The sequence below is a fragment of the Gadus morhua genome, chromosome 10 (assembly GCF_902167405.1).
Source record: "Gadus morhua chromosome 10, gadMor3.0, whole genome shotgun sequence".
In the NCBI taxonomy this organism is placed as follows: Eukaryota; Metazoa; Chordata; class Actinopteri; order Gadiformes; family Gadidae; genus Gadus; species Gadus morhua.
The window spans coordinates 12,292,979-12,320,005 of NC_044057.1; positions in this window are offsets into that span (position 1 = coordinate 12,292,979).

Consider the following 27,027-nt stretch of genomic DNA (forward strand, 5'->3'; position numbering starts at 1 on the left):
GCTAATTTAGCCGCTACCAAAACAACTAGCTCGTCACCGCTGATTTCATTTCAACAATTAAAAATACGAACTTCATAGTAAATAAACCCACGATTCCACTGCTCGATGCTGTGCTCATTCGTGTCGATTATGTTGTAACGTTTAGGGGACGGCTGTAATGAAATAAATGAAACATAATCCGGTGGTGGTGATGAAAACTACATTGAACGGCAGCCGCCATATTGTTATGCCCAAACGGCGCCTGCGCATACATCGCGCTTCCAACGAGATCCCGTTTTTCTCGAGAAACAGGCAGAGAAGAGAGAACGCAAAAATGCCACCAAAGAAAAAGATGAAACCTATTGCAGGTCAGCAAACTATTGCAGCTGCATTTTCTGTCCCCACTACTACTTCCAGCGTTTCCTGCTGGAGCCCGCCACTGGTGGCGGGGCGCGGACCGGTCATAGAGCCCATAGAGTTAAAGTCGGTGGACTCGTCTGTAACCTGTAAAATCCATAGATTAGCCGCACCGTTATATAAGCCGCAGACTCGAAAAATGGGGAAAAAGGCGCGGCTTATAGTCCGAAAATTACGGTACATACATACATACATACATACATACATACATACATACATACATACATACATGCATGCATGCATACATACATACATACATACATACATACATACATACATACATACATACATACATACATGCATACATACATACATACATACATACATACATACATACATACATACATACATACATACATACATACACACACACATACATACATACATACATACATGCATACATATCAGATCAGAGAAGCAGAGTAGTGCTTCAGAGCAGCTGAATCTTATATCTATAGGCCTCGTCAGTTCAAAGAACATGTTTGATCAGAGTTGAACCCATATCATAATTGTATAATCATATAATGAGATCATAAAAGTATTCTAGCAGCTGTAGCAGTCAGCTAGGGTTTAATCACCTTCATATGTAATGAGACGATACCAGCATCTGTTTTATGTACTATATTATTAAGTATATTACAGCAAATTCAAGAATATTTTCGCTCCTAGATTTTAAGATATAAGATAAGGCATCTGAATGCTTGCACTAGATGTTTTGGATAATATCGCTTAATAGTGAATGGGGAATTTATCCAGAATGTGACATGTTACAACGTGTTATTAGATTAGATTAGATTTATTTATTTGTCATTGCACAGGAATACAACGAAATTCGGTGCACTCACATACTGGACTGAAGAAAAAAAGAAAGGTAACTTAATATATAGTCAATAAAAAAAAATACTTTCTCATCAGCACATTCACTCACTACGGTGACTGCTTTGGGATAGAAACTGTTGATGAACGTGTCATAACTTGTAATAACATGTCATAACGTGTTATAACATGTCATAACTTGTAATAACATGTCATAATGTGTAATAACATATCATAACGTGTAATTACATTTTAAAATGTGTAATAATGTGTTAGTACATGTTCTCACTGGCAGATGAGGAGGTTGTGCTGTGGACGATGGAGGCTGCTGAAAGCTGCAGAGTAGAGAGCAGCACCCATCTCTCACCCACGACAGGCTGGGAAACGACCCCGCAACCTACTCACTCTTAACCCCTGACCTCAGTGCTGGGAGCCAACACAAGATCAATGGTCGAGTCCCTCTTGCTCTGTCTCTCGCTCTCTGTCCGAACCCTCTCCCTCTCACCCTCACTGTCTCTCTCCCCCAACCACTGTCTCTCTCTCTCTTACGCATGCTTTGCACTGAGAGAGAGAGAGGGAGAGAGAGAGAGAGAGAGAGAGAGAGAGAGAGAGAGAGAGAGAGAGAGAGAGAGAGAGAGAGAGAGAGAGAGAGAGAGAGAGGGAGAGAGAGAGGGAGAGAGAGAGGGAGAGAGAGAGAGAGAGAGGGGGAGAGAGAGAGAGAGAGAGAGAGAGAGAGAGAGAGAGAGAGAGAGAGAGAGAGAGAGAGAGAGAGAGAGAGAGAGAGAGAGAGAGAGAGAGAGAGAACAGAACATAGACAGTGAGAAGGGGAGTCATTGAGGAATGAGTGAGTAGAGAGAGAGGGAGGTGGGGGGGAGAGAGACAGGTAGAGAGAGGGGGTGGAGAGACAGGTCGAGGGAGGGGGTGAAGAGACAGGTAGAGGGAGGGGGTGGAGAGACAGGGGTGAGTGGGTGTAGAGTCAGGGAGAGAGAAGGGGGGAGAGGGAGAGAGGGAGAGAGGAGAGAGGGGGGAGAAAGACTGGGGTGTTTCGTGTAGAGTCAGGGAGAGGGAGGGGGTTAGAGGGGTAGAGGGGTAGAGGGGTAGAGGAGCAGGCTGGGGATGGATGGTGGTGATGATTAACACTAAACACAGCCAGTAGGAATGTTTATGAAGCCCATCCTTCTCCTGGTGCTGTTGTTGTTTCTCCCCCGTCCTCCCCTTCCTCCCCCGTCCTCCCACAGCGAGGGTGTAGGTGGGTGACGGCGGTCCGCTAAGTGGAGCTGAGTTACGGGGTGGCGTGTTTGTTTAGCCATCTAGTAGCGACCGCTGCTCTGGAGGTGTGTGTGACTGTTTGCGTTACTCTGTGTGTGTGCGTCCGGTGTGTGATTGTGTGTGTGTGTGTGTGTGTGTGTGTGTGTGTGTGTGTGCGTGCGTGCGTGTTTGTGTCTGTATGAACATATGTGTGTGTGTGTGTGTGTGTGTGTGTGTGTGTGTGTGTGTGTGTTTGTGTGTGTGTGTGTGTGTGTGTGTGTGTGTGTGTGTGTGTGTGTGTGTGTTTGTGTGTGTGTGTGTGTGTGTGTGTGTGTGTGTGTGTGTGTGTGTGTGTGTGTGTTTGGAGAGAGTGAGTGCAGAGGTACGGCGTGCGAGGGGTCAGGCTAACATGAAGCAGCTGCAGCGGGTCGTCTGGCGGTTCATCTCCTCCTCAACCCGGGACCTGTCCAGACCAGACCGGTCAGACCGGTCTTCACCTAGAGGTGCGGAAGTGTTGGCCTTGCTACGCTAGCCTTGGGGCCAGGTGGGGTCGTTAGCCTAGCTTTGTTAGCCTAGCAGTCCGAGGTGTCGTTGAGGTGCGGTTTGCATAAACACAATAAGAACAATAAGAACAGCAATAGATCAGCTGTCGATAAACAAGACATCCTGAATCTGCACATGTTCTGATGTCACAACTGGACTACAAAGGGGGCGGTCCACCAGCCAATCAGAACCCAGGGAATTCAAGCAACACGTTATATTCATGACAGGTTGAGATTGAAAGTAATATTCTTGATGATAAACGGCAATAATATTTTTGTGTATTCTAAGTACAATTTGTTAAAAATAAAAACAGTCAACATAATAAAACAACAACAAGATGTAGGAAGCGACTAAAACAGATCCCTCCCCCCCTCCACCATAACCCCCCCCTTCCTAAATCAAACAGGACTTGTAACACAATTCATCTCCTGGTCCTCACCATGAATGATATTAAACACTTCAACATCACACACATCAACAGAATTTAATAAAGAATGAAGAATCTGAACAAAGGGCCTCACACACACACACACACATACACACACATACGCACACACGCACGCACACACGCAAACACACACACACGCGCATGCGCACACACACACAGGCATGCACACACACAAGCACTCGCACACGCACACATGCACACACGCAGGCAAGCACACACACACACACACACACACACACACACACACACACACACACACACACACACGCACACACACACACACACACACACACACAATTTCTGTAGGCCTCTAATTTAACTCCTTGTGGATTTGGGCCTCTCTGTCTCTCTCTCTCTCCCCCCTCTCTCTCTTTGTGTGGAAGACATTGTTCATTTTCCACAATTACCGGTGATCCGGCGCTAACCGCGTTAGGCTTCTCTTATTGGCGCGGCGACACGACGTTCTGAACTAATTACAGCGGCTTTTAATAACGCCCGCGCACAAACGCTTTAATCTCACCCTGCTCCGTTATTAAGCACCTGCCTCTCCGGTCGGCCCTCGCTCCCCTTTGACCGCTGACCTGCAGAGCCGAACCCCCCCCGGGGACGGAGAGGAGGGGATGGGGGAGGAGGTGGAGGAGTTGATGTGGGAGGAGGTGATGTGGGAGGAGGTGGAGGAGGTGTCACACAGAGATCAGCATTGAACACACTTCAGGTGGATGAGAGAGAGGAGAGAGATGGACGATAGGGAGATAAGCAGACAGACACACAGACAGGTGTAAGGATAACTGGTCCCGGATTATTATAAACAGGCTTCTGATTGTTTGTTTGACATCATGCTTCTAGGGGCGGCATGTGGCTCAGGAGGTAGAGCGGGTTGGCTGGTCACCGGAGGGTTGCTGGTTCGATCCTCGGCTCCTCCTAGCTGAGTGTTGATGTGTCCCTGAGCGAGACGCCTCACCCTGACTGCTCCTGACGAGCTGGCTATCGCCGTGTGGTTGACTCCGCCGTTGGTGTGTGAATGTGTGCATGATTGGACGAATGTTAGGCAGTATTGTAAAGCGCTTTGAGTGGCCACTTGTTAGAAAAGCACTGTATAAATGCAGTCCATTTAATACTTATACACTTTTGTTCGAGAGTTTGCAGTAATTTAACACCAGCAGTGTTCTTTGCTTCCTCCTCTCGGAGCTCGGAGCTAATAAAGAGAGTCTGTAGAGAGCGAGGGGGTGGGGGGAGGCTAGTCGGTGTCAACTCTGCAGCACATCGACCCTTTCTGAAACACGGAGCTGCGATCGATGCCCGCCGCTCCCTAACGGGACCGACGTGAACCCCCCCCCCCCGACGCCTCCGCCCCCTTGCCCGCTCCCCGCCTCTCCGTCCGTCTGCGGAATGTCAGGCGGGCGACGGCAGAAAGGTCAGCTGAGCGCTAACAGAGTCCGACGGGCTTTCATTACGCCGCTGCTGGCTGTAGCCGACCTGACATTTGGTTTGTTTTTACACAGTGTCGCCTCTCTCCGCCGCGGCTCCTAATAATGTCACCGGCGCAGAGAGGCTGTTTGTTACCAATGGAGAACCGCAGAGACCCGCACACAAAACAGCATCAGACCCTCACACACAACTGCATCAGACACACAACAGCATCAGACACACATCAGCGGCGCTCGCTGGAGCCCTGGTGACGTCGCTGGTTCATCTGTGGAGTTGAGCAGAGATCCAATTGACTCTCTAGGTAGGGAGTAGGTGGTAAAGGATGCTGGACGCCGGCCGACAGTGATTCGTGATGGTGTTGCTGATGGAAGTTTCCAGACTCAGGTGTCTGCACTCAAACACTCACACCTGTTATCTGACTCAGTGATGAAGCAGTGAGTGGCCTCCTGACCCTAAACTGATGAAACCACTATAGCTCTCAATACCAATACATCCAATGAAACTAAAGGTTGGTTCTACTCTAAAAACAATGTAAGCTCTGTGGACATTTAAACAAAGGCTGTAAGAAAAAAACTTCACTTGGTGCAGCTCCACCCTTTCCCTCACAATCAACTACATCAGGATTAAATTAAGTGGCTGTTTTAAGTGCTTTTTTCTGTTTTTATCAGTTCATTAATAAAATGCTGGATATAAATTACGAAAATGTACAGAAAGACACCTCCTCCACCTCTTTCTCCTCCTCCACCTCTTCCTCCTCCTCCTCCTTCTCCTCCTCCTTCACCTCCTCCTCCTCCTTCACCTCCTCCTCCTCCTTCTCATTTTCCTCCTCCACCTCCTCCCACATCACCTCCTCCTTGTTTCAGGATGGTGCACACTTCCCTGTCATGTGACCCTGTCATACGATCCTCAGCCGTAGCGTTGAGGGTTAATACACTTTGTGGCCACGGCGTGTTCAATGGATAAATTGATAAATTGATAAAGAGTTAATTTGCGAAAGCTCAGCTGTCGGGTCACGGAGCCGCAGTTTGGCAAGTCAATAGACAGTGGTCCAGGGTCAAAGATCAATTAAGATTACTCCTGTATGATAGAGAGAGAGATACAGAGGGAGAGAGACAGAGAGAGAGACAGAGAGAGAGAGAGAGAGAGAGAGAGGGAGAGAGAGAGAGAGAGAGAGAGAGAGAGAGAGAGAGAGAGAGAGAGAGGGAGAGAGAGAGAGAATGAGAGAGAGAGATTGAGAGAGAGAGGGAGAGAGAGAGGGAGAGAGAGTGAGGGTGGGTGATTTGCGGTGATGTCATCAGGCCATAGGTGATCAGTATGGTGGAGAGGTAACCAAGAGGAATGACTTTATTGATCCACTTAAAGAAACAAAGGAGGGGGTAGGTAGGGGGGGGGGGGGTGTTAATGCTTGAAGCAGCTTTAATGGTCCGTCATTACGGTGTATGTTGGGCTGATCTGGAATTAATTCCGCCCAGCTGGGAGCGTCGCGGGCGGAGGGACGACTCAGTCCTGTTCTGCTGTCAGTACGTCCAGCCTTAATGACGAACCATCTTTACAATACATTATCCTGGTGACCTGACCTCACACACACACACACAGACGCAGGGGATCAGGTTTCACCTCCAGGTGCGGACTGCGTTCCTCCAACATGGCCGACCTGCGCCTCAACCTGCTTCAGCCGCCGTTACCACGGCAATGAGGGGATGGGAATTAATGATGATGTAATGATGATGTCACAGGAGTAATGATACCAAACGACGGTCACCTCGTTTGGTCTCCGTTTCCCACGGCAATCAAAGGATGGTGATTAATGACGCCGCGATGGTGATGATGTCATAAAATAATGATAATAAAGTGGGACCAGCGCTTCGAGTCTCCCGCCGCCATAACCACAACGACAATGAGGATAGGGATCATGATTGATGACAATGTGATGAGAGGTTGGACCAATCACAGCTCAGAGGTGTTGGCCTGCAGCCAGCATGGGTTATGAAATTATTACCAGAATGTACCTTTAAATGTTATTATGTAACAGTACTGATGCACCACACTGAAAAACACTAACAACCCAAAAACTAAAAAACTACAAACTGAAACCAGGAAACCATGATCTGCCTATCCAATCAGAGAACAGAATTAACTCTCGATAGGAGACTTCCTCTACAAGCCCCTCCCCCTTTCCCCCGGTCTAGCAGGAGTGGACTCGGAGCTGGAAGAGGAGGTTCAGGATCTACGAGGGGGTCTAGTGGAGGACCTGGTGTCGGGGGGAGGGGGTCTGGGGGGACGTGAACTGGGACCTGGTTCCAGATCTGGAGGGCGGTGGTCTACCTCAGGTCTGGGGGGTGGGGGCCCTGGTCCTGGTCTGGGGGGTGGGGGTCCTGGTCCTTGTCTGGGGGGTGGTGGTCCTGGTCCAGGTCTGGGGGATGGGGGTCCTGGCCCAGGTCTGGGGGGTGGTGGTCCTGGTCCAGGTCTACCTCAGGTCGTCCTAGTCCCAGTCTGGGGGGGGGGGGGGGGGGGGGGCGGGGGGCTGAAACAGAGCCAGATGAAAGTAGAGCTCTTGCTCCATTAATCATCCTTGTTTTCCTACGGCTGATCTCTGCTCCCCGCTTTAAGTACCTGTCTGTTTTATGGAGGAGGGTTCGGAGGGGGGGGGGGGGGGTGCTGGGTCAGGGTCCAAGGAGCCAAACAGAGTCCGAGACCCGCCCCCCCCCCCCAAGTTCTCCCTGGGGTCAGAATCAGAGCCTCTACTCTATTGGTTCTAATGGCTAATGATAAGGAATGGTTCTATATTTATATATTATATAACGAGGAGGAGATTAATCCAGAGTGGTCTGAGGGGCGCCAGCGCTGTGAACCCCGGAGCCCGCAGGGCTAACGGGGATGTTAGCGCTGCGCTACCTCGACGTTAGCGCAACGCTAGCTGTTGTTTTGGTCGCGCAGAGGGGGGCTCTGGGCCAGGCGGACTTGAAAAGAAATCATTATCATTTGTAAAATAAACCGATTGTTTTGTAAGGTCTCCAGCGGCGACATCGTTTGTGGGCTAACAGACGTGGCGGCCGGGCACTGACCCCGCGGCGGGAGAGCGGGAGGGGGGTCCTGTTACCGGGTTGGGGGGGGGGGGGGTTGGTAACTGGGTCGGGTGTCCCACTGAGCGGCCGCGGCCCGGCCATCGCTCTCTATTACAGGAACGACGCTGATTCAGATTGCGATATATGAGGGAGTGAAAACACAACAACTACAGGCTCCATTTGTCACAGCGGCGGGCCCCCGGGCAGCTTTCATTAACCTCCAGGGGCCCCAGAACACAGCAGGACCCCTGGGGGCCCGGCTCAGAGCCTCACTCTAATCACGGCTGTCCTGAGCCGTCCCACATTAGAACCACTCACAGTTCTCTGGTGTCTCTAAGCCGGAGTACCGGGAGAACAAACGTCTGAACAAAGTCTGTGGGGCTGAGGCCCGGAGAGGAAAACACTGAGGATGACTGATGAGGTCCGCGCCTCAGACCGCCAATATCCACGCCTGGGAAAATACGAGGAACATACTAGGAAAATACTAGAAATATACCAGATAAATACTGGAAAAATGCTAGATGAATACTAGAAACATACAAGATATATACTAGTAACATGGTAGATAAATACTGGAAACATGGTAGATCAATACTGGAAACATGGTAGATAAATAATAGAAACATACTAAATATATATTAGAAACAATCTAAATAAATACTGGAAGGATTCTAGATAAATATTGCAAATATACTAGATAAATACTGGAAACATGCTTGATAAACACTGGAAACATGCTGGATAAATACTGGAAACATGCTAGATAAAAACTGGAAACATGCTTGATAAATACTAGAAAAGAAGACAACGGACAGAGTGCTGGGAGTGAATGTTTCTGGAAGAATCAGGATCCGCTGAGGATATTCTCTGACTCAGACCTGTATTACATAAAACCTCTCAGTACACAGATGTGGTTGTTAAGATCCATTTGACCAGTCCGAGATTCCTTGGTTTAATCCGGTGTAGAACTTGACATTTCCCAAAATTGTAAATGATTTACAGTTTTTATATTTACATTGCGTGTGTGTGTATGTGTGTGTTTGAGAGAGAGTCTCTGTGTGTTTGTGTGTGTGAGTGTGTGTGTGTATGTGTATGTGTGAGAGTGCGTGTTCTTGAGTGTCTGTGTATGTGTATATGTGTGTTTGTGAGAGTGCGTGCGCTTGAGTGTCTGTGTGTGTGAGTGTGTGTGTGTGTGTGTGTGTGTATGTGTGTTTGTGAGAGTGCGTATGCTTGAGTGTCTGTGTGCGTGTGTGTGAGTATGTGTGTATGTGTGTGTGTGTGTGTGCGTGTGTGCGTGTGTGAGTGTGACCCCATAGCAGAGAGGTAATACTCGGTGAGCGTCAGACTTCAGGCAGGAGGCCGTTCGTCATGTGATCAGCGGGGCTAATGAGATCCGCTAGCAGAACATGAAGCTAGCGCTGCGGCGCCATTAGCACTCACAGTGGGGGGCCACCACCCCAACCGAGGGGACCACCCCAACACAGGGAACCACCAACACACATCTGGGCTGGACCACACCAGACCCCACCCAGACCGAAACCAAAGCCAGGACCAGGACTGGACCAGAACCAGGGCCAGACCAGACCAGACCAGTCGGGTCCAGCCATCTCTGCTCCTCCTCAAACACACAACAGCAGCCTCCTCAGAACCACACTTGACCCCCTCCCAGAGCACCAGAGGGGGGGGGGGGGGGGGGAGAGTAAATAAGAGAGAAGGGAGTGGGGGGGGGGGGGGGGGCAACAAAATGGGAGGCCAGCGCTCATATCTCATCTCTATTAACGCTTTTACGGCTGCGCCCAGGGGTCCTCGTAAAGGTTTACGCCCGGGCTTCACTCCGCCCGCGCTTGAAGAGCGCCGAGGAAAGTGGCTGGTTTACGGCCGGCCTTCAGGACTTTACGGCGTGTTTTACTTAAGTTCCCGACTTTACAGGTCCTGGTTCCAATTAGCAGACCGGCCGCGAGAGAGAGACGCAGAGAGAGGGGGGAGAGAGGGAGAGAGGGAGGAGGGAGGGAGGAGGGAGGAGAGAGGGAGGAAGGAGAGAGGGAGGAAGGAGAGAGGGAGGAGAGAGGGAAGAAAGAGAGAGGGAGGAAGGAGAGAGAAAGGAAGGAGGGAGGATGGAGAGAGGGAGGAAGGAGAGAGGGAGGGGGAGAGAGGGAGGAGGGAGAAAGGGAGGAGGGGGGGAGGAAGGAGAGATGGAGGGAGGAAGGACGGAGGGAGGATGGGTATCGTTTCAGTGCCCGCTGATCTGGAGGAGACAGGCGGCCTTACCCCCAAAGCTCTGGATGGCTTCAGGGCGACGTCAGAACGCGTTAAGGCTTTAGCAGTGGCGGTGAACTCATAGCTCTTAAACCCAGGACCCCCCAGCCCCGCCCCCTGGCTGGGGGGCGTGCCTGACAGGGATCTGATACAGGGTGCTTACAGCCTGCTCCACCTGAATCATCACCTCCAACAGACCCCGAATCTGTCTTCTCGGGCCACCTGTCAGATCGGGGAGACTGGACAGCCCGCCTGTCATTCACACACAACATAAAGGGGCGGGAGCAGGGGGAGGAAGGGGCGGGACAAGGGGGAGGAAGGGGCGGGACCAGGGGAGGAAGAGGCTAGAAACAGAGAGCCAGGGTCTGTTAGAAAGCTTTTCCTTAATGCTTGAGCTGAGGCACAATGGACCAATCACAACCTACCGTCTTCCCAGCCAATCATTTTTCTCCATTCAGCGAGTTGTTCGTAGATGTCTGCTGCAGAGTTGACCCACCGCCAGAGCCCTTCCTGTGAGGATACGGTCACGTAAAGGGGTCTCCTCGGCTCCTAGCAGAGGGTCGGACCCCCAGAACCGAAGGGAAGGACACGAGGGAAGGCCTGGAGGTTTAAGAGGAGCTAGGACGCACGGAGAGGCAAAACGCAACCCAGCGCTTCAGAAGGCTCCTCTCTGCCAACTGTCAGCCAATCACTGAGCAGGGTCAGAGGTCAGACTCACTTTACCCCCCCCCCTCCCTCTCTCTCTCGCTCTCTATCTCTTAACCTCTCATCTTTTATCTTCTTTAACCTTTCCTCCCTTTTCCTCTCCGCCAAAATACATCGCTCACTCACTTCCCTCTTTCTGTGCTAACACACACACGCGCGCACACATCATCATACGCACACACACGCACGTACACACACAACAACATACGCACACACACACACACACACACACACAGACACACACACACACACACACACACAAATGCGCACATACCGACACTTATCCCCACATACCCACAGACACCCACACACACGCGCACACACACACACACACACACACACACACACACACACACACACACACACACACACACACACACACACACACACACACACACACATTCCCACACTAGCTCCCCCACACACATACATATACCCACACATAAACCTCCCCTCCACACACATAAAGACAGATGCACAGACACACACACACACAGATACACACAAGCAAACAGACACACACACTGTCAGTGTGGGAATAAAGTTGTGAGCAAACGATGGAAGGGTTTTGTCGCTTCTCGTTAGAAGCTCCGTCACTGATGGAGAGACTCTTTGATACGGAGGAAATCCTGGATATAAAACCCTGTCTGTTCTCACACACACACACACACACACCGATCACACACCGAACACAGACACACACACACACACACACACACACACACACACACACACACACACACACACACACACACACACACACACACACACACACACACACACACACACACACACACACACACACACACACACACACACACAGAAACACTTAATGCCCTGTTTACACCTACCCGATAGTGGGCCCCGATGGTGCCCGATGGCTAAATCAGCAGCTATCGTTATAACATCGGCAAATAGCGTGGTTGCATCGGGAAACACCGTTACTCTTCCCGGGAACATCGTTAGACAACGGGAAGAAACGGGAAGAAATGCTCAATGATCGGGCAACATCGGGCAACAACGGCAAAGAACGAACATGTTTGTTAATTTTGGGTCTATCGGGGTAGAATCGGTTACCAGGTGTTGCTATGGGCTAATCGGCTATAATCGGGAATAGAACGGGAGTATAACCTAAGACATCGCAAATCGTTCAGGAATTTTCCTGGGCACATCGGCTATATTCGTTAATCTTCCGCGCTTTATCGTGTTTTATCTTCTTTATATCGGCAACCTCAACACACGAAAGACCCTCGAGAACCCTAGACAAATAACGATTGTGAATGACCAGATTGTGTTGAGGAAGAACCTCAATCTGCCACTTGGGTATAAATAGGGGGTGATGGATGGATGTCCTACTTTTATAATTACAGGGTACTTCGCCCATTTAGAACCGGCGTTCTATTATTATAAAATCGCTATAGTAATATAAATAAATATATAAATAAATATCAGTCTAAACCAGTCTCCCCTTTGCCTTCTCCCGAAATGACGCGAAATGACGCCAAACGCGTCATTTGACGTGTTTGGTGTCATTCGAAATTACGTCAAATGACGGCAAACGCACTTCGGGTGTCTTCCCTGGCATAAATCGTTATGTTATCGTTATAACGTCGGGTATGTGTAAATGCTACCCCGATAAATTGACCCGATCATACATTTTTAGCCCGATGTCACCCGAATCACCCCGACTTCCACATCGGTGGTCCACCGGCCATTAGCGGCCATTAGCGGGATGGTGTAAACGGGGCATAAGACATATACTCATGCACACACAAATATACCCTAAAAATATACCACAATTTTTAGATAATATGTGTACGGTCATATTTATAAGCTCATATATATGTTCATAAGCTCATATGTTGATGTAGGTTATTGTTTGAGTATTTGAAAGGTAGAATACTATACTATATAATACCATCTCAAATCACACAGATAAAAAGTACACAGTACAGTACTGGGGGGGGGGGGGGGCTGGAGAAAACACCGTTCTTTCTCGCTCTGTCCTTCTCTTAATCTTCGTTCAATTGCTTTTGCCTCCCATTCTCTGTTCTTTATTTATTTATATTTTCCCTCTTCCTCTTGTCTTTCTTTGCCGCTTTTTCATTTCAACGTTATTTTTTTTTCTTGGATATTTTTTTACACATGTTGGCACTTTTTCTTCCTTGCCCGTTATTTTATTGGTTTTCTAAAGAGACGTTCACAGGCGAGGTGTGCGTGTTTGGTGTGTGTGTGCATGTGTGTGTGGTGTGTGTTTGTGCCTGCGTGTGTGTGTGTCTGGCTGTGTGTGTGTGTATGTGTGTGCCTGTGCGTGCGTGTAACTGTATGCGCGTGCGCGTGCGTGAGTAAACGCGGGAAGCAGCCGCCGGGAGCAGAGGAAGTCTCGAGGCCAGGGAAGTGAGTCGGCACTGAAGACAGAAAATGGGCGACGGAGGAATGAGGAGGAGGAGGGCGGAGGAGGAAGGAGCGGGAGGCGGGAGTGCGGAGTGGAGCGGAGCGCCGTTATTACACCCTAACGCGCGGCTCGAGCCGGCCAGAGAGCGGAGAGGCACCGAGACATAATTATATCCGCTCCCCGGGCCGTCGCCCTGCGTTAGCGTCTCCTCCGCTCACCGGCGGCGACAGAGACAAATGAGAGCGCTTTTCCAGCCGATCATTCTCATCCGTTACTGCCGGTTCCGTGTGATGGATCGTCACCGCCCGAGCGGGCCAATAGATCACGGCGTAAAACAGACTCGCGAGCGGTCCCCAGCGGGGCGCCGCTTTCACAGATCAGTGCGCGACTAATGCACGCGCGGGTTGAGGAGTCGAATCCCGTTAGGGACACACAATCACACACGAACGCGCATGTACGCGTGCGCTCACACATATCCCCCCCACACACACATAGGCTACCCACATACACAAACACGGCGCGCTCAAACACACACACACACACACACACACACACACACACACACACACACACACACACACACACACACACACACACACACACACACACACACACACACACACACACACACACACACACACACACACACCTCTCCCTCCCCTCTGATTAATGTATAAAAGATGAGCTGCTGGTCCGCTGGTCTCCATTACTCCGCTGGTTGGGATTCTTCCGCGGAAAAAAATGTATCCAGATACAGAATGTCGCGCGCTCTGCGTCTTCACCAGCCAATCAAACGCCTGCAATTAGCACTGCATTAAACAATTAGGACTAAATTAAAACAGTCCCCTTTCGGGTCTCCTCATTCACGAGCTCATAACGGGCCTTAAGAACATCGGTTTGATTACAAATAATTCATATTACACTGTACATTTTTTTGTATTGTTTAGGGTATTCAATATTTAACAGGAATATTTGTATTTGTATTATCAGTTATACTAAAAACTATTTGAAGTAAAATATACAGACTTTTCCATCGGCTATATTGTGCTTCCTCTCTCCCTCTTCAACCCGCTGTACGTCCAGAAGGAGCTGAATTAATACTGGATAACTTATATTTACAGTTCATTTCATACATCTTCGTCGTTCTCCTCAGGAGCTCCGCTGGTCTGAGGATTGGAGGTCCAGACGGTCAACCCGGAGGAGAGCTGCTGACAACGGACTCCTTCAGCAGAAATAGCGGCTCTGTTTAGAGCCGCTTTGTTTACTTTAGAGCGATGATCTGATCCGTCTGAGGAACCAGTCGAGGAAGGAACCAATGGAGAACCAGTCCCGCGGAAGACTGGAAACAAAGAATCAAGAGCTACGCATGGAAAGGGTGTACATTTATAACACACCCGATTAACACAACAATGTAACAATACAGTCCTCTCTATATTAGGCTACAATAATAACATATATGTACACACACACACACACACACACACACACACACACACACACACACACACACACACACACACACACACACACACATATATATATATATAGGCCTATATATATATATATATATATATATATATATAGCCTATAGATAGATAGATAGATAGATAGATAGATAGATAGATAGATATAGATATAGATATAGATCAATTAATATTGTATTATATGTTTAATTTAATTCTTTTTTTTTTTGTAAAACAACAGTAGGCCTACACTTCTTGCCCATGAATCATCATGGGATTTTAATGTAGGCCTACTGAGATTTAAAAACAAGGAAGACATGAGGCACGATATATAATTGTTGTAGCTCATACATAATTTATTTTATTTTATTTATTTCATCTCCAACACTGAACATATTTAATATGCTACACGTAGTATATTTAATCTACACAATAACACTGAGTATATTTTATCCACTACACTGAGTGTATTTAATCTAACACCAAGTGTATTTAATCTACCAATGATAATATTTAATCTACTACACTGAGTATATTTAATCTGAAAATATTTAATCTAACACTGAGTATATTTAATCTACATTCATAGTTGTTCGACTACACTGAGTATATTTAATAGGCTATATTTAATCTACACGGAGTAAACTGATTGAATTGAGTATTGAGTATAATGTAAACAGTGAGTATATTTGAGTACTCTGTGAGTTAAATGTAGTACACAGAGTATAATGTACCTCAGTGAGCATAATGTAGTAGGCTACAATGTATTTCATGTATTCTGTAAGTATACCGAGTACATTGATCATAATGTAGTAGGCTACTACAGTGAGTATAATGTATAAGAGTATAATGTAGTGAGTGTAATGTAATACAGTGAGTATATACTCTGTTGGTATAGTAATGTGTAATAGTGAGTTTAATGTACTCTGTTCTATTGGTATTGTAAAATGTACTCCAGTACATTAGTACTATGTCCCTGGCAGCAGGCCTGGTGTCTCCAGCCTGCAGCGTTTATCCGCTGCCGCCATCAGGCCCGGTGAGCACTCAGCCCTAAACAGCACTCAGACGCTTCTTGATATGCGGCGGGCAACGTCGCAAATTAGCATCGCCGCGCGCTACGTCACGGATTTCAATTAATTCTGATCAGCACAGATGTTGCCTCGCGCTCCACGCGGCCTTGTCTTTATGCAAATGAGCTCGGTTACCGAAGACAGAGCTGAACTGTGGAGCAGGCTAATATCATAGCCCAAAAATAGCAGGGCTTCTCCTTTTCCATTTAAAACTACAACTATATTAGAATGCAACGTCTTTCGCAGAGGACACTAATTGAAATTACGTCATAATCAGTAATCAGGCTCCTCCTCCACCTCGTTCTGTCGTGATTCGGTCTCATCCCAGCCTTCATCTGGCTGATGGTTTAACCTCCTCTCACGCTGAGCCGAGCCTCCTCTGATCCTGTAGAGGACGTCACGGCACTATGTCATGGAGCTACGTCAGCTACTCATGGCACTACGTCATGGAGCTACGTCAGCTACGTCATGGAGCTACGTCATGGAGGTACATTATGGAGCTACGTCAGGGAGCTACGTCATGGAGCTACGTCACGGAGCTACGTCAGCTATGTCACAGAGCTACGTAATGGAGCTTTGTCATGGAGCTACGTCAGCTACGTAACGGAGCTACGTCATGCAGCTACGTTATGGAGTTACGTCAGGACTCGACTGGATACTGGACGTTGGACACCAGTCTTCCTCTCGTCTGCTGGAGAGCTCAGACAAGATGAAACGCACTGAGGAGGTGTTTGATCTGGGTCTGGTCCTGGAGACAGGAAGTGAGCGAGGTGACGTGATGTCTGTCTGTCTGTCTGTCCGTCAGTCAGTCAGTCAGTCAGTCAGTCAGTCAGTCAGTCAGTCAGTCAGTCAGTCAGTCTGTCTGTCTGTCTGTCTGTCTGTCTGTCTGTCTGTCTGTCTGTCTGTCTGTCTGTCTGTCTGTCTGTCTGTCTGTCTGTCTGTCTGTCTGTCTGTCTGTCTGTCCGGGCATCCTTCCTCTACCCCAGTAAGAGGACCAGTAACGACACCGCAGAGACCAGGGGGGGGGGGGCTACGACACCGCTAGGGTCCCTGAGAGTCGGGACAGGAACTGGGGGAACTCCGCAGGGGTCAGGGGTCACCAGCCTCCCTCCTCCCCCTCCACACAGGATGTGGCTAAAGACGGACAAACTTTGAACGCCGGTTCTGTCGGTGTCGAGCCGCGGCGCCTCGGGCCGATGGGAACCAAGGTTACGCGTGAGGGCCCCACGGGGCCCCGTGACTTCGGGCCCCGCCGTGATGTCACGCTATTGTTTGTTCTGATGGGTCGTTAGCGTCGCCTCGTCAGGCGCTACTTCCTGTCCAGGACTCTGATGTCACTCGCTCCGAGAGAGAGGAGAGAGGAGAGGAGAGAGGAGGAGGGGGGAGGAGAGGAGAGGACAGGTTTTGGTTTTCAAAATCCCTTTATTGCACCACTGCAAGGAGAAAACAGATCACTATCACATCATTCACTTAAGAGCAAAAAACCAAAACAAAACAGAAACATCCCTAAAATACAATAAACCTGTCCACCAGAAAACGTGTTTCTCTAATCAGAAGCCTACATTCAGCTCTCCCCCCCCCCCCCCCCCCCCCACAGAGCATAAAACCCCTCCAACAGCCCGTATGTGACTGAAGCCCTGCATATCTTCCATAATTTGATAATTATGAGCATGTTCCACCCTCAGTCGGGCCTTCAGCAGTCCCTTCAGAACCAGCACCGGCTCCACACTACCGACACTCTGAGCCCGGGTCCTGCGTATTAGCCAGATGGGCAACTTGGCAGAACCAGATTAAAAGTTCACCAATGTGTGTACACTCTTCTTCTGAGCACAGTACTTCGGGCCAAAAATAACCAAATCAAAAGAAAAATTCTCCCCTAGACCCTGAAACCACCTTTTTAAAAGCTCAAACAGTACTGTCAGCCGAGGACACTGAACGAATAAATGCCCCAGGGTCTCAATCTGAGAGCAGAATATACACTCCTCCCCCTGCTCTGAATCCAGGTGAGCTCTGTATCTGTTTGTAGCTATTGCTCCATGTACAATCCTCCACTGGAGGTCTGCTGTCCGTTTTTCAACGGGTAGCTTGTACAGAGACCGCCAGCTGACTTTCGGGGAAACGTCTGGACCAAAAAACTCAGTCCACCTCGACTCCTGCATGACTGCCAAAGAGCGCAGCTTCAGAACCTTAGAGCAGATTTGGTACAAATCCTTCTTCCCTGCATCCTGGAAAATCTCCAGGTGTGGGGTTGTGAGAGACAGCAGCTGACCTCCTCCCTCCTGCCATTCCCCAACAACTGGGGTGATAGACAGAGCGGGGAAACTGTACTCTCCTTCTTCGCTCCACTGGTCACACAGAGTGCGGTTTTGTGCAAATTCTCTCAGAGGTTGTTGCAGGGCAGCACAGACTTCCTCCGCCACTCTGTTCATCAACCTGATGGAGGCTGGCAGACTGCAGTGTTTGAGTCTTTATGAGGTTATTATAAAACAAAGGTTCCTCAAACAACCACATGCCCACAGTCTCATTTGTGGCACGTGCAACCTTAAAAATCTGCCATGCTTGCAATACCGAGCTGTAGAAAGGTGTCAGTCCAGTTAGGTCCACATCCTCAAGCTGTAAAAGGAAAAGCTGTTTATTGTAGCCCAATCGCCCAGCTCTCTTCAGCAGCAGTCGAGCTGTGTCAAAACCAGCTTGGCGCAATTGTACAGCAGTCTTTGTGCAGTCTGGAGTCCAAAGGAGGCCATTTTTGCCTGGATGTTAATCAGTCCCTGCCCCCCTTCAGCCACAGGCAGGTTGAGGGCTGCTTCCCGGACCCAGTGCCGGCCAGACCAGAAAAAGTCCAGGATGATTCGCTGAACGTCCTCCATCAGGCCTCTCGGTGGCGTCAGAGCAATAAGCCTATGCCAAAGAGTCGAGTCCACCAGGTTATTGGCCACCAGAACTCTTCCCCTATACGACAACTGGGGTAGCAACCATTTACATTTAGGCAACCGAGCGCACACTTTCTCCTTAACTCCCTCAAAGTTCTTGTTTTGAAACCCCTCAGTGCCCAAAAACACTTTTAGGCCTTCCTTCCCCCACTCAAGACCTCCAGGCAGACTGGGCACTGCCTGACCCTCCACTGTCCCACCATTAAGGCCTCACTCTTTGCCCAGTTCACCCGAGCAGATGAGGCCTTTTCGTACAGGGACAGGGTATCCTGCAAACATTGTACATCCCCCTGGCTACAGACAAAAATATTAACATCGTCTGCATGCGCAGAAACAGTAGGTGGACGATCAAGATTATAGGACCCAGGCAGGGAGAGACCACTGAGCCGACCTCTCAACATGCACCGCAAGGGCTCAATAGCTAGGCTATATAGTTGACCGGAGAGAGGACAACCCTCTCTTATCCCTCGCTGTACAGGGATTGGCCGACTCAGCCCTGCCCCCATCCTCCCCATACATTGAGCACCACTATACAATAAACCAATCCAGGCCAAAAAACCATCACCAATACCAATAGCCCTAAGTGCAGAAAACAAATAAGAGTGATACAACCTATCAAAGGCCTTCTCCTGGTCCAAAGAAACAATACCAAAATCTTCATTATCGGATCGACACACATCAATAATATCTCGAATAAGGAAAATGTTGTCCATCATTTTCATGATGGACATAATAACTTTGGTCTGTATGTACAAGTATTCACAGGATGTCCTTAAGTCTGTTGGATAGGGCTCTGGAAAGCACCTTATAGTCTGTACAAAGGAGAGCAGCCGACCTCCAGTTCTTAAGTAAGGCCAGGTCTCCTTTCTTGGGAAGCAGGGAAAGCACAGCTCGCTGACACGAGACAGGAAGCGATCCTGTTCTGAAACACTCCAATAAAACCCCATGTAAATCATGTCCAAGGGTATTCCAGAACCGCTTGTGAAAGTCAGTGGAGAGACCATCAATCCCTGGTGCCCGTCCTGAAGCCATCTGATTGACAGCGACTTTCAACTCGTCCAGAGTCAGCTCAGAGTCCAGAGCCGATTTCTCTCCTGGGATGGGCTGAGGAAGCCCTTCCAGGAGCTCCTCGCGGAACTCCATGCTGCACTGTTCTGCCCCAAAGAGGTCAGCGTAGAAGTCCATTGCATGGGTCCTCATCTCACCCGGACTGGTGGTCACTCTGCCTCCAGGAAGCTTAAGGCAGGTCATCTGCTTCCTCTGTGCCACCGATCTCTCCAGATTAAAAAAGAGCTCGGGGCATCCATGTCCTTTTGCTGGAGGAAGCGAGACCTGACAAGAGCTCCCTTCACTCTCTCCTGCAGGAGGGAGCTCAACTCCAATCTCTTCTCCTGCAGCAGATGACCTGTGGTGGGATCCAAATCCCTATGTGACCCTGCTTCAATGTTCCTAATATTGGCTTCAAGCTCCTGAACTGCTGCCTTTATCTTAGCAGTCGAACGGGAGGTATACTGCTGGCAAAAAACACGAAGTTGGGCCTTACCAACTTCCCACCACAGCTTCAAAGAAACAAAATCTACTTTCCTAGATTTCCACTGCAGCCAGAAACGCTCAAAGCTTTTGCAGAAAGTACGGTCCTGCAGAAGTCTATTGTTAAAGGACCAGTAGGACTTAACCCTTTCACCTGGCGAAATGATCAAGTCAATGCTGACATAGTGGTGGTCAGTAAAGCCAACGGGACTTATGTGACTGTTGACTAATCTGGAGCTGAGACTTTTGGAAATGTAAATCCTATCTATTCTAGCTGCACTCACCCTGTTATTGCTGACCCTCACTCATGTGTATTGTATGGATTGCGGATGTTTAACCCTCCATGCGTCTAACAGATCCAGGTGTGTGATGATACTGTTAAGACTCTGAGATGACTGTGGATGGGGTTCTTCACTTGTCCTGTCTACAGTAAAGTCTAGAGTGCAGTTAAAATCCCCGCCAAAGATGAGTTGATCATGCTGGTAATTCCTCACCTAATTTTTTAGCAGGTTGAAAAACCCCACTCTTTCTTTGCCTCAATTTGGGCCATATATATTAACAAAGCAGAACACAGAGCCCTCTATTTCTGTCCTGACAATCAACAGCCTGCCCTTCACCACTTCAGTAGAAGATAATACCTTTACATTGGCATCTTTTCTAACCAGAACAGCTACCCCGGCACTAAGGTTGGAGCCATGATGACTAAGGGTACACAAACCCTCCCACCATAAACCCCAATCTATCTCGTCTGCTGGATTAGTATGCGTCTCTTGAAAAAACAGCACATCAACCCTTTTTTGAGTGGCGACTTCTGAGATGAATGCCTTTTTGTGTCTTTCTCTCCCACCATTAATGTTCAAAGACCATATATTGAGGCTCCGCATAGAGAGGTCAGAGAAGAGAAATGGATAAGATGAACAAAGCAAGGAACAATAAAGAGTGGACAAAACACTGTGTGGTACATGATCATGTTACTTTTTAGTCTTTTTAGCATTTTTACCTTTTTTTGCTCTTCTCAGAATTGTAATATGCTTTTTGAGACAAAAGCGTTTCTTTTCGTCCAAGAGGTCAAAACCGACCAATCTTTTCAGTACAGCAACAGATTTGATGAACTTATCAGTGTCACTGAAGTTATCATTTAGTCTAACATACTTTTTAAATGTCACATCCAGAAATTGATTTATTTCCTCTAAAGAATAGAGATCTGTGTTCCTGATGGAAGCTTCACCTATACATACTGTATCTGACTCAGAGTCATACTCCATGTCTTCTCCTTCACAGGATGCCTGACTATTTAACATACTCTGTCCTTCATTGGAGATCACAGTGGGATCTCTGCCTGCAAAACTTGTGGAAGCTGCTTCAGTGCCTGCAGACTGAGAACTGCTCAGGTTCCCTGCAGCCACAGGAGCCTGCAGCTTTTCCGGCTCGCTCTGTTCCTCCCTATCCAAGTCATCATCCTCAGAATGTGAACCAGTGGCACCGGCTGCCACGTCCTCAGCATCGGGATCCGCATCCTCATCAGCAACCGCACCCGCGGCGCCGGCACTGGACCCGCTAGTCGCGTACCCAGCACCGGACTCACCAGCCGCGGACCCGGCCGCGGACCCAGCACCGGACTCACCAGCTGCGGACCCGGCCGCAGACCCGGCCGCGGACTCGCCAGCCGCAGACCCGGCCGCGGACTCAGCACCGGACCCGCCAGCCGCGGACCCAGCACCGGACCCGACAACCGCGGACCCAGCATCGGACCCGCCAGCCGCGGACCCACCGGAGCCGCCCCCTGCTGTCTATGTGGACACGCAAAGCGTTTATGTCAGGTACACAATAACTTTGGTCTGTATGTACAAGCATTCCCAGGATGTCCTTAAGACTGTTAGATAGGGCTCTGAAAAGCACCTTATAGTCTGTGCAAAGGAGAGCAACCGGCCTCCAGTTCTTAAGTAAGGCCAGGTCTCCTTTCTTGGGGAGCAGGGAAAGCACAGCTCGCTGACACGAGACAGGAAGCGATCCTGTTGTGAAACACTCCAATAAAACCCCATGTAAATCATGTCCTAGGGTATTCCAGAACCGCTTGTAAAAGTCAGTGGAGAGACCATCAATCCCTGGTGCCCGTCCTGCTGCCATCTGATTGACAGCGGCTTTCAACTCGTCCAGAGTCAGCTCAGAGTCCAGAGCACCTTTCTCTCCTGGGATGAGCTGAGGAAGCCCCTCCAGGAGCTCCTCGCGGCACTCCATGCTGCACTGTTCTGCCCCAAAGAGATCAGCGTAGAAGTCAATTGCATGGGTCCTCATCTCACCCGGACTGGTGGTCACTCTGCCTCCAGGAAGTTTAAGGTAGGTCATCTGCTTCCTCTGTGCCACCGATCTCTCCAGATTAAAAAAGAAAGAGCTTGGGGCATCCATATCCTTTAGCTGGAGGAAGCGAAACCGGACAAGAGCTCCCTTCACTCTCTCCTGCAGGAGGGAGCTCAACTCCAATCTCTTTTCCTGCAGCAGATGACCCGTGGTGGGATCCAAATCCCTATGTGACCCCTCTTCAATGTTCCTAATGTTGGCTTCAAGCTCCTGCTCTGCTGCCTTTATCTTAGCAGTCAAATGGGAGATATACTGCTGGCAAAAAACACGAATTTGGGCCTTACCAACTTCCCACCACAGCTTCAAAGAAACAAATCTGCTTTCCTAGATTTCCACTGCTGCCAAAAACTCTCAAAGCTTTTGCAGAATGTACGGTCCTGCAGAAGTCTATTGTTAAAGGACCAGCAGGACCCAACCCTTTCACCTGGCAAAATGATAAAATCTATGCTAACATAGTGATGGTCAGTAAAGCCAACTGGACTTGTGACTGTGGACTAATCTAGAGCTGAGACTTTTGGAAATGTAAATCCTATTTAGTCTAGCTGCACTCAACTTGTTATTGCGGACCCTCACCCATGTGTATTGTCTGGATTGCGGATGTTTGACCCTCCATTTGTCTAACAGATCTAGGTGTGTGATGATACTGTTAAGGCTCTGAGATGACTGTGGGTTTGGTTTTTCACTTGTCCTGTCTACATTAAAGTCTCGAGTGCAGTTAAAATCCCCGCCAAAGATTAATTGATCATGCAGGTAATTCCTTACCTCATTTTTTAACAGGGTGAAAAAACCCACTCGTTCTGTTCCTCGATTTGGGGCATATATGTTAGCAAAGCAGAACACGGAGCCCTCTATTTCTGCCCTGACAATCAACAGCCTGCCCTTCACCACTTCAGTAGAAGATAAAACCTTTACATTGGCATCTTTTCTAAACAGAACAGCTACCCCTGCACTAAGGTTGGTGCCATGACTAAGGGTACACGAACCCTACCACCATAAACCCCAAGCTATCTCGTCTGCTGGATTAGTATGCATCTCTTGCAAAAACAGCGCATCAACCCTTTTTTGAGTGGCAACTCAAAAAGGCGAGATTAATGCCCTTCTGTGTCTGACTCTCCCACCATTAATGTTCAAAGACCCTATTTTGGGGCTCTGCATAGAGAGGTCAGAGAAGAGAAACAGATAAAATGAACAAAGCAAGGAACAATAAAAAGAAGGAAAACACTGTGTGGTACATTATCACGTTACTGTTTAGTCTTTTTAGAAGCTTTACCTTTTTTCGCTTTTCTCAGAATTGTAATATGCTTTTTGAGGCGAAAGCGTTTCTTTTCATCCAAGAGGTCAAAACCGACCAATCTTTTCAGCACATCAACAGATCTGATGAACTTGTCAGTGTCACTGAAGTAATCATTTAGTCTAACAGACTTTTTAAATGTCACATCCAGAAATTGATTTATTCCTCTAAAATAAAAAAGAATAGAGATCTGTGTTCCTGATGAAAGCTTCACCTATACTAGACTCAGAGTCATACTCCATGTATTCTCCTTCACAGGATGCCTGACTATTTAACATAGGCCTACCCTGTCCTTCATTGGTGATCACAGTGGGATATCTGCCTGTAAAACTTGTGGAAGCTGCTTCAGTGCCTGCAGACTGAGAACCGCTCAGGTTCTTCGCAGCCACAGGAGCCTGCAGCTTCTCAGGCTCGCTCTGTTCCTCCCTATCCAAGTCATCATCTCAGAATATGGCACCGATGGCACCAAAACAGTGGCACCGGCTGCCAAGTCCTCAGCACCGGGATCCGCATCCGCATCCGCATCCGCACCCGCGGCGCCAGCTCTGGACCTGCCTGCCACGGACCCAGCACCGGACATACCAGCCGCGGACCCAGCACTGGACATACCAGCCGCGGACCCAGCACCGGACTCGCCAGCCGCAGACCCTGCCGCAGACTCGCCAGCCGCAGACCCGGCCGCGGACTCAACACCGGACCCGCCAGCCGCGGACCCAGTAACGGACCCGACAACCGCGGACCCAGCACCGGACCCGCCAGCCGCGGACCCGCCAGCCACGAACCCACCGGAGCCGCCCGCCGCATCAGCGGAGTGAGCCGCCCCGGGATCCGCATCCGCATCCGCATCCGCGGCGCCAGCTCTGGACCTGCCTGCCACGGACCCAGCACCGGACATACCAGCCGCAGACCCGGCCGCGGACTCAACACCGGACCCGCCAGCCGCGGACCCAGCAACGGACCCGACAACCGCGGACCCAGCACCGGACCCGCCAGCCGCGGACCCGCCAGCCACGAACCCACCGGAGCCGCCCGCCGCATCAGCGGAGTGAGCCGCCCCCTGCTGTCTATGTGGACACGCAAAGCGTTTATGTCCCACATCTCTACACTCAAAACATTTGAACTGTCCTGAGCTGGTGTAGGGCCCTACACCATATAAAACCCATCACCGTGCTTCACTCTGAACGACACATCGAGTGTTGGTGTCGGCGAGTCCAGGAACATAAACACCTGCCGCCTCAGAGACTGTACATGCTTCAGTTTGGGATCCATACATCCCAAACTCACCGTTTTAAATCCACCGGCAAACTTTCCGAACCTACGGAGCACGTTCTCTAACAACTTGTTCGGTATGAACGGCGGAACACCTGACACGGTGATCCGCGTGGAGGGAACTGACAGCGGGGAGACCTGCACGAATAGGTCCCTGATTAACGCGCCACTCTCAACCAGCTGATACACAAGGGTTTCCTCTTTCAGGAACAAAACCACTGCTTTATTCATTCTAAATGCAAAAGATAATTTATCATGACCTACCTGCTCACTGACAGCCAACAGAACTTCCTCCACAGTAACGCTACTATCCGGCGGGACTATCCTAACTCCCTGCCGGTTAGACGGAGGTGGCGTCTCGGAGGACGCCATTCCTCCCGAAAACCTCCCGACACAACCACTGATCACTCGGCCAACACAGTAAAAGTATTAATAAATCTTACCTGATCATGCACATAGAACAGACGGAGAAACCAGGGAAAAAGCGGGAAAAAGGGACAGAAAACAATTAAAAACTCTGCGGCACTCACACACCGGAAACGGAAACGAGAGGAGAGGAGAGGAGAGGAGAGGAGAGAGGAGGAGAGGAGAGAGGAGAGGACAGGAGAGAAGATAAGAGAGAGGAGAGGAGATGGGAGGAGAGAGGAGGAGAGGAGCGAGGAGAGAGGAGAGGAGAGGAGAGGAGAGAGGAGAAGAGAGAGAGGAGAGGAGAGGGGAGAGGAGAGTGGTCTAGATTTTTATTCTAGCAAGAAGCTGGCAATTCTTCATTCTTGAAGAAATGTTTTCTGAGGTTAGAATGGAATTTCTTTTAACTTATTGACTAACTTATTAACTTATTGATTCAAACATTGGCACTTGCTGAAATACAAAACCTGGAAACAATACTGGATATATTGGCTTTTATTGACTTATCATATAGAATAATTTATGAAGATCTGTACCTCAATTTAAGGTCAAACCGTCAGAGAAATAATGAATAAATACCTAGTTAAAATGGTAAGATGGTTATTCTCTGAGAAGGTTGACTTAGAAGTGGAGGAGCTCTAAGAGCTGAAGAGAAGAAGAGAGGAGGAGGAGGAGGAAGATGACGAGAGAGGGGGAGGAGGAGGAAGAGCAAGAGGAGGAGGAGAAGGACAAGGAAGAGGGGGAGGAGGAGGAGGAGGACAAGGAAGAGGGGGAGGAGGAGGAGGGGAAGGACGAGGAGGAGGGGGAGGAGGAAGAGCAGGAGGAGGTGGAGGAGGAGGAGGAGGAGTAGAACGAGGAGGAAGAGGAGGAGGAGGACATGGAGGAGGGGGCGGAGGAGGAACAGGACAGGACTGAAACATGGCAGCGGAGCCAGGCGGCCATGTTGGAGCAGGCTAACAGAAATAAACAAACGAAAGATGACAGCTAATAACAAACAACCCCCCCCCCCCCACGCACACACACACACACACACACACACACACACACACACACACACACACACACACACACACACACACACACACACACACACACACACACACACACACACACACAGACACACACACACACATTTGTTTGGATGTGTGTTTTTGTCCCCTGGAGCGACTGCCAGGTTCCTCCCATCAGACAGGGGGGGGGGGGGGGGGTGACAGCCAAGTGAGCCAACCAAAGGCTTTATTTGGATCCCCCACACACCCCACAACTTCACTCCTGGCCCCTTAATCTCCCTCTCTCTTCCCTCTCTCCCCCTCTCCGCTCTGTCCTCCTCTCTGTCCCCTCTTTCCATCTCTCCCTCTCTCTCTCTCTCCTTCTCTCCCCCCCTCCCTCTCTCTCTCTCTCTCTCTCTCTC